We start from the raw sequence: 8,514 nt of genomic DNA, 5'->3' as shown, positions 1-8,514 counted from the left end.
AGAACTCAAAAAGCTCAATAAGCTGAAGGGCCCAAGTGAGGGTTCCTCAGTTCCACTTGGGAGGGAGAAAAGAGCAATCACAAGGGGCTAGGGAATGAGGAGCCATGGAGGGAGCAAAAGGGGACTGGGAGGTGGTGGGGATGAAGAGAGAAACATGATCTAATATTGGGTCTGGGAAAAGGACTGAAGCCCTGAGGGCCAGCAGAAAGAATGGAAACAGGCAACCCTGGGAAATAGGAGGTTGAGGGGACCCTCCAGAATGTACTAGAGACCTGGGAGCTTAGAGACTCTCAGGACTCATACAGTGGGGAGATGGAACTTGTAGAGCCCAACTCCAGCAGAAAGACAGGGAAGGCATCAAGTTAACTATGGGGTTGCGATTCCACAGTCACAACTCTGACCCATAATTGTTCTTGTTGGAAGGAATTACAGGGATGGAAATGGAGAGAAGCCTTAGGGAAATAAGTTACAGTGACAGGCCCAAAGTATGATCCATCTTAAGGGGATGCCCCAAGGCCTGACACTGTTACTGAGGCTATGGAGCACTCACAAAAAAGTAACCTATCATGACTGCCCTCCGAAAGACCCAACAGGCAGCTGAAAGAGTCAGATGCAGATATTTGCACCCAACCAATGGGTAGAAGCTGCTGACCATTGAATTAGATTGAATTAGAGCAAAACTGGAAGAAGCTATGGAGGAGGGTGACCCTGTAGGAGGAACAACAGACTCAATTAACCTAGACCCCTGAGATCTCTCAAACATTTGACCACCAACCAGGCAGCATACACCAGCTGATATGAGGCCTTCAACACATATACAGCAGAGGACTGCTGGGTCTGTGTTCAGACAAAGAAGATGCACCTAACCTTCAAGAGCCTGGAGGTACCAGGGAGTTTAGAGGTCAGATGGGGTGGGGTGGAGTCATGTTGGTGCGCGGGGTAGGAGGGTGGGGGGTGCATCCTCGTGGAGACAGGGGTGTGGGGAGGAGGTATGGGATGTGGAACAGCTGTCAGAAGGTGAACTGAACTGAAAGGGGAATAGAATCTGCAGTTAAAAAAAAAAGGTTAAATGAAATTAAAAAAAAAAAGAATGAAAACATATCTATCATTTGAATCTTTGTCTTAAGTTTTCAGCAACATTTTTCATGAACAATTTTTTGTTTTTTTCTCTCTCAAAGTACTTCTGCATTTTGTTACTTTTTCATGAAATTTCTTGTGTCTCTTTTTTTCCAATAACAAGGCTGAGCAATCATTTTCCTCCAGAAACTTCATAACTCAACTTTCCTCAGGAGGTATCTGTAGATTCCATTTCGCCGTTAAAAATATCTTCATCACTGTGTAAGCCATACTTCATGCCCAAGCATCATTTCATTGCTTGGAATAAGGATCCACATATCTATCTTCCTCTCTAACTTTAGACTCCTGAATATGATTTCCTTCTCGGTGTCTTAGATTACAGTTCTGGAAACCAATTTAATATTACTATACACCAGAACTTTTAACTACTATAATCTCCCTGCTCCCATTTAAAAGGTCATCCTCATGCTATGCATATTGGTAGATGGTAGGGTCAAAGGGGCAAGATGAATCTCTTCATCCCTCTCATTTCCAGACAATAAACAATTACATCTCAAATGACTGAGTCAACCATAATTCAGACCATACCACAGATATGTGTATGCCTCACCAACCCCATTACCACCAAACAATCCTTGCCACTGTTGTTTCTTGCCTGTCATACTACAGTAAATTTTGAAATTGGATTTTTGTATGAGCTCTACATCAGGGAATGGGACTTTAATCCATATTTTTAAAAGTAGTTGATTATTCAGTTGTGTTACTATTAGACCATAATGTCTTGCAGGGAGGTTTGTATTGTAGGTCTAAAGGTTTGTAGCTGGGTGATAGCAAGGGTTACATTCTTTTCTAGTAGCATACAGAGTACCCTTCAGCACTATGTACATTAGTAGGGATGAAGCTTCTAGTGAGACAATACCTTGAATTCTCCATGTTAGATGACATAAGTAAGTATTGTCTTCAGAAACGGCATTAATATCAGGTTGTGCAGAAAAGCCAGGAGTCTTGACAATGGGCAATAATGTTAAAATGGTCAAGAACCTGAAACTAGATATGCCATGAGTTTGGGGAAAACCTACTAGTATTATTCTAAAAAAGGAGCATAGCAATTAAATGACTCCTAATTCCATGCTACTGTACTAGTAGATCAGCTCTATCCCAGAGGAAGAAGGCACTGAAGAAAAATAGACAACTGCAAAAATAATTCATACAAGATCTGAATAATTCAAATAAATTTTCAGTGAAATTTAAATTTAGGGAATTGGCTTTTATTTCTCAAATGGCAAATAAAGACTACTTCAATACACAACCTGAGAATGTTTAGATTCAATATCTATGAGAAATGACTTAACATCATGATTACAGTTCTAGAGTTCTAACATCTGATACTATTTTGAGAAAGAGTTTTTTTGTTTGTTTGTTTGTTATTTTGTTTGTTTGTTTGTTTGTTTGAGACAGGGTTTCTCTGAATAGCCCTGGCTGTCCTGGAACTCACTTTGTAGACCAGGCTGGCCTTGAACTCAGAAATCCTCCTGCCTCTGCCTCCCAAGTGCTGGGATTAAAGGCATGCACCAGTTGGCCCACTATCATACAAGTTTCACAAAGTAGATAAAACAACCTTTCTGCTGAGCCCCTTGCATCTAGACTTTTCCATTTGTGCAGTTTGGTGATATTTTCGCAGTAGAGCCTGTTGGTCAGAGGGATGTGGCTGTCTTCTAGACTTCTCAGCAACACAGCTCTCACAGGAAGTCACAGCTGATCTCACAGATCAGGGACACTGGCTTGAATTCAAGAGTCCTCCAGAATTCATCTTCCCTAGGAATGAGCATTCTAATTTGCATGTGTGTGCATGTGTGACAGAGAAAGACACAAAGACAGAGAGAGACAGAATAATAAAAAGAATAGCAGGCTTTGAAGATGGGAAGGAGTGTGGAGGTACATTGGACAGATTGGAAAAGTAAGGAGAGAATTATGGAATTATTTAATATTCTAAAATTAAAAAAATTATTAAAAATTTAAAAATAGCATCTTGGGGAATGAATATGTAGTTCAGTGGTAGAGTGGTGACTTAGCACAAGCAGTGGCTTGGATCCAACACCCTATGCAGTAAAACAAACAAAATGTTCAAGACCATATCCTACCATTACAGTTATCTGTTATTGAAGCTGGTTATTTTTTTACAGTGGATAGGTATTTGGATTCCCTATTTTGTGAATTGTCTGCCTGTCTCCCTTTCCCATTTACATACTTGTTTCTCATTTTCTTGTTGATTTGTGAAAATTGCTTTTATAATCTAGACAATAATACATTTGTTAATTTTCAATATTAACCATGAGTTTTGTGGGAGGTGGAGGGAAGGGGAACCTAGGAGGGAGAGAGGAGTGGGAGGGGAAAAGGGGGCAGGATCAGGTACTGGAGGAAATGAGAGAGAGGTACAGAAGGCCAGGAAATTGAATAAAAATATGTAGCTGTGGGAGATGAAGAACTAGGGATAGAAACTGGAGAGTCCAAGACACCAGGAAAGCAAGAGGATCTCAGGACCCAAGGGGGATTTCTTTAGGTTGAAATGCTTAGAGAAGGGGAGATAGAACTGTAGAGTCTGCCTCCAGTAGAAAGGCACGGCCCCTAGTAAGAGATGGGGCCACCTACCCATCTCAAAATTTATAATGCAGAAATATTTCTGTGCAAAGGAAAGACAGGGACAAAAAAAATGGATCAGAGACTGAAAGAAGAGTCATCCAGGAACCGCCCCACCTGGGATCCCTTCTGTCTGCCCACACCAAACCCAGATACTGTTGCTGTTGCCAAGATTTGCTTACTGACAGAAACCTGGTATGGCTGTTACTTGGGTGGTTCGGACAGCACCTGACCAATACAGATGCAGATGCTCATAGACAACCATCAGACTGAGCTCAGTGGACTGGAGGAGCAGAAGGGGGTTGCAACCCCTTAGGAAGAACAATGTTGGCTAGATGGACCACCACGAGCTTCCAGGAACTAGACTACCAACTAAGGAATGTACAGGGAGAGGTCCATGTAGCAGAAGATAACCTTGTCTGACATCAGTGGGAGGGGAGGTCCTTGGTCCTATGGAGGTTTGATGCCCCAAACTTAGGGGGATGAAGGAGTGGTGGGGCAAGAGTGGGTGGGTGGGTGAGGAAGCACTTTCATAAAGGCAAAGGGGAGAGGGGAAAGGGTGGATGAGATGGTGAGGAGGGTTGTGGAAGGGTACCCAGGAAGCAGGATATTATTTAAACGATGTAAACGAATGGAATGATTAACAACAACAACAACAATAATAATAATAAATAATAATAATAACAGAATTGTCTTTTGGTTTGTTTTATTGGTGTGGTGATTGAATTATGCTTAGCCCAGGGTGTAATACTATCAGGAGATGTAACCTTGATGGAGGAAGGGTGTCACTGTGGAGGCAGAGCTTTTAGGAAATATATATATATATATATACATATACTTAAGCTCTGCCCAATATAAGACATAGTAGTCTCTCTTTGCTGTCTTTGAAATGAGAAGCAGAGGCAAGTGGATATCACATCTAGGCCAGCTTTTTATTTGTGCCTACTCAGCTATCTCAGGACCAACTTGAAGCTGAAGAAAGAGCAAGATCTCAGAGATCACTTCAGACCTCACAGATATCCTCCCAAATGGAGCCTCCCTGATAAGGATACAGGAAAGGCTGGATTCCATGCTTGTTAGAGGATTTTGGAGATGGAGGTGATTTCCCAGAAATCAATATGGCCTGGTATTTTCTAGATATGGGGTGAACGAAAAAAAATGTCAAATGAACTGACCATGCAGTTGGATCATGAAGGAGAAATTGAATATGATGCAATCACTAGACAGGGACTGTCCAAAAACAAGGTCATTTACAGCAAACACATTGACCTGGTTCCACAAGAGGTTATGAATACCAATGATCCAGACCTGCAAAGGCCTGATGAAGAGACCATTAAAGAGATCACAGAGAAGACAAGAGTGGCCTTACAGAAGATAATATCAATGAAGGTTGCTGTGGCCATGACAGCTCATAGAGCTGACAAGCTGGCTCCTGCTCAGTATATCCACTACACTCCATCTCAGCAAGGAGAAGCATTCACTTCTGGAGCTAAACAGGGTTATTCCGATGGTAGAAATGCAGAAAGACCTGGTGGAGCCTCCAAGGTTTAAGATTCATAAGAAAATTCCTCAGGGACCACCTTCTCCTCTGCCACCTGTGTAGGAGAATGTAATGTATTCTCCTACACAGAAGCAGATTGCTAAAGAACAGCAGGAGTGGAAGATCCTGCCTTGTATATCCAACTGGAAGAACTCATACAATTCCATTGGATAAACGGGTGGCTGCTGGTGGAGGAGGGCTGCAATCTATACATATAAATGAAAAATTTGCCCAACTGGCTGAAGCACTATACCTTGCTGAGCTCATGAAGGTGTGGAAATGCAAGCCGAATTGGAGAAAAAGATGGCTCAAAAAGCAAAGTAGAAACATGGAGAGAAACTTAGAGAAATGACCCAGAGAGCCAGTGGGGAGGCCTGGCAAGGTAGAATGTGGTGGTGGGGAGTGGGAACATCCTCTTGGAGACAAGATGGGGAGGAATGGGATGAGGAGCCATTGAAGGGGGGACCAGGACTGGCATAAAGATTGGACTGTAATAAAACAATATTAATGAAAATAAAAAAGGAAAAGAAAAAAATCATGACTTTGCTTTCTTATATGCCAAGTTAATGCTCAGGTTTTTGTGAATGTGATTGCCTGTGGCTGTCTGGACTTCTGGAAATCCTATTTTTCTTTTCTTTTTTTTTTTACTTTAATCAACCAACTTTTATTTTTTTTTAATTTTTAATATTATTTATTACATATTTTCCTCAATTACATTTCCAATGCTATCCCAAAAGTCCCCCATAGCGCCCCCCACTTCCCTACCCACCATTCCCATTCTTTTGGCCCTGGCATTCCCCTATATTGGGGCATATAAAGTTTGCAAGTCCAATGGGCCTTTCTTTCCAGTGATGGCCTACTAGGCCATCTTTTGATACATATGCAGCTAGAGACAAGAGCTCCGGGGTACTGGTTAGTTCATAATGTTGTTCCACCTATACGGTTGCAGATCCCTTTAGCTCCTTGGGTACTTGCTCTAGCTTCTCCATTGGGAGCCCTGTGATACATCCAATAGCTGACTGTGAGCATCCACTCTTGTGTTTGCTAGGCCCCTGCATAGTCTCACAAGAGACAGCTATATTTGGGTCCTTTCAGCAAAATCTTGCTAGTGTATGCAATGGTGTCCTCGTTTAGAAGCTGATTATGGGATGGATCCCTGGATACGGCAGTCTCTAGATGGTCCATCCTTTCATCACAGCTCCAAACTTTGTCTCTGTAACTCCTTCCATGGGTGTTTTGTTCCCAATTCTAAGAAGGGGCACAGTGTCCACATTTTGGTCTTCATTCTTCCTGAGTTTCATGCGTTTAGCAAATTGTATCTTATATCTTGGGTATCCTAAGTTTTGGGCTAATATCCACTTATCAGTGAATACATATTGTGTGAGTTCCTTTGTGATTGTGTTACTTCACTCAAGATGATGCCCTCCAGGTCCATCCATTTGGCTAGGAATTTCATAAATTCATTCTTTTTAATAGCTGAGTAGTACTCCATTGTGTAAGTGTACCATAATTTCTGTATCCATTCCTCTGTTGAGGGACATCTGGGTTCTTTCCAGCTTCTGGCTATTATAAATAGGGCTGCTATGAACATAGTGGAGCATGTGTCCTTCTTATTGGTTGGGACATCTTCTGGATATATGCCCAGGAGAGGTATTGCTGGATCCTCCGGTAGTACTATGTCCAATTTTCTGAGGAACCACCAGACTGATTTCCAGAGTGGTTGTACAAGCTTGCATCCCACCAACAATGGAGGAGTGTTCCTCTTTCTCCACATCCTCGCCAGCATCTGCTGTCACCTGAATTTTTGATCTTAGCCATTCTGACTGGTGTGAGGTGGAATCTCAGGGTTGTTTTGATTTGCATTTCCCTGATGATTAAGGATGTTGAACATTTTTTCAGGTGTTTCTCTGCCATTCGGTATTCTTCAGATGAGAATTCTTTGTTCAGTTCTGAGCCCCATTTTTTAATGGGGTTATTTGACTTTCTGGAGTCCACCTTCTTGAGTTCCTTATATATATTGGATATTAGACCCTTATCTGATGTAGGATAGGTAAAGATCCTTTCCCAATCTGTTGGTGGTTTTTTTGTCTTATTGATGGTGTCTTTTGCCTTGCAGAAGCTTTGCAGTTTCATGAGGTCCCACTTGTCAATTCTGGATCTTACAGCACAAGCCATTGCTGTTCTATTCAAGAATTTTTCCCCTGTGCCCATATCTTCAAGGCTTTTCCCCACTTTCTCCTCTATAAGTTTCAGTGTCTCTGGTTTTATGTGAAGTTCCTTGATCCACTTAGACTTGACCTTAGTACAAGGAGATAGGAATGGATCGATTCACATTCTTCTACATGATAACAACCAGTTGTGCCAGCACCATTTGTGGAAAATGCTGTCTTTCTTCCACTGGATGGTTTTAGCTCCCTTGTCGAAGATCAAGTGACCATAGGTGTGTGGGTTCATTTCTGGGTCTTCAATTCTATTCCATTGGTCTATTTTTCTGTCACTATACCAGTACCATGCAGTTTTTATCACAATTGCTCTGTAGTAAATCTTTAGGTCTGGCATGGTGATTCCACCAGAGGTTCTTTTATCCTTGAGAAGAGTTTTTGCTATCCTAGGTTTTTTGTTATTCCAGATGAATTTGCAGATTGCACTTTCTAATTCGTTGAAGAATTGAGTTGGAATTTTGATGGGGATTGCATTGAATCTGTAGATTGCTTTTGGCAAGATAGCCATTTTTACAATGTTGATCCTGCCAATCCATGAGCATGGGAGATCTTTCCATCTTCTGAGATCTTCTATAATTTCTTTCTTCAGAGACTTGAAGTTTTTATTATACAGATCTTTCACTTCCTTAGTTAGAGTCACGCCAAGATATTTTATATTATTTGTGACTATTGAGAAGGGTGTTGTTTCCCTAATTTCTTTCTCAGCCTGTTTATTCTTTGTGTAGAGAAAGGCCATTGATTTGTTTGAGTTAATTTTATATCCAGCTACTTCACAGAAGCTGTTTATCAGGTTTAGGAGTTCTCTTTTGGAATTTTTAGGGTCACTTATATATACTATCATATCATCTGCAAAAATTGATATTTTGACTTCATCTTTTTCAATTTGTATCCCTTTGATCTCCTTTTGTTGTCGAATTGCTCTGGCTAGGACTTCAAGTACTATATTGAATAGGTATGGAGAAAGTGGACAGCCTTGTCTAGTCCCTGATTTTAGAGGGATTGCTTCAAGCTTCTGACCATTTACTTTGATGTTGGCTA

At 41.4% G+C, this 8,514-nt stretch overlaps 1 pseudogene; it reads left to right on the top strand.

Moving 5' to 3' along the window:
• Nucleotides 1-3,787: 3,787 nt before the first annotated feature.
• On the top strand, nt 3,788-5,734 carry LOC110284576 (SNW domain-containing protein 1-like; annotated as a pseudogene).
• The last annotated feature ends 2,780 nt before the right edge of the window (nt 5,735-8,514 follow it).

The sequence above is a fragment of the Mus caroli genome, unplaced genomic scaffold (genome assembly GCF_978045245.1).
Source record: "Mus caroli unplaced genomic scaffold, Mus_caroli_1 scaffold_19, whole genome shotgun sequence".
NCBI lineage: Eukaryota > Metazoa > Chordata > Mammalia > Rodentia > Muridae > Mus > Mus caroli.
Note: the sequence above shows the minus strand (reverse complement) of the source record. Positions and strands in the feature narration are given on the sequence as shown.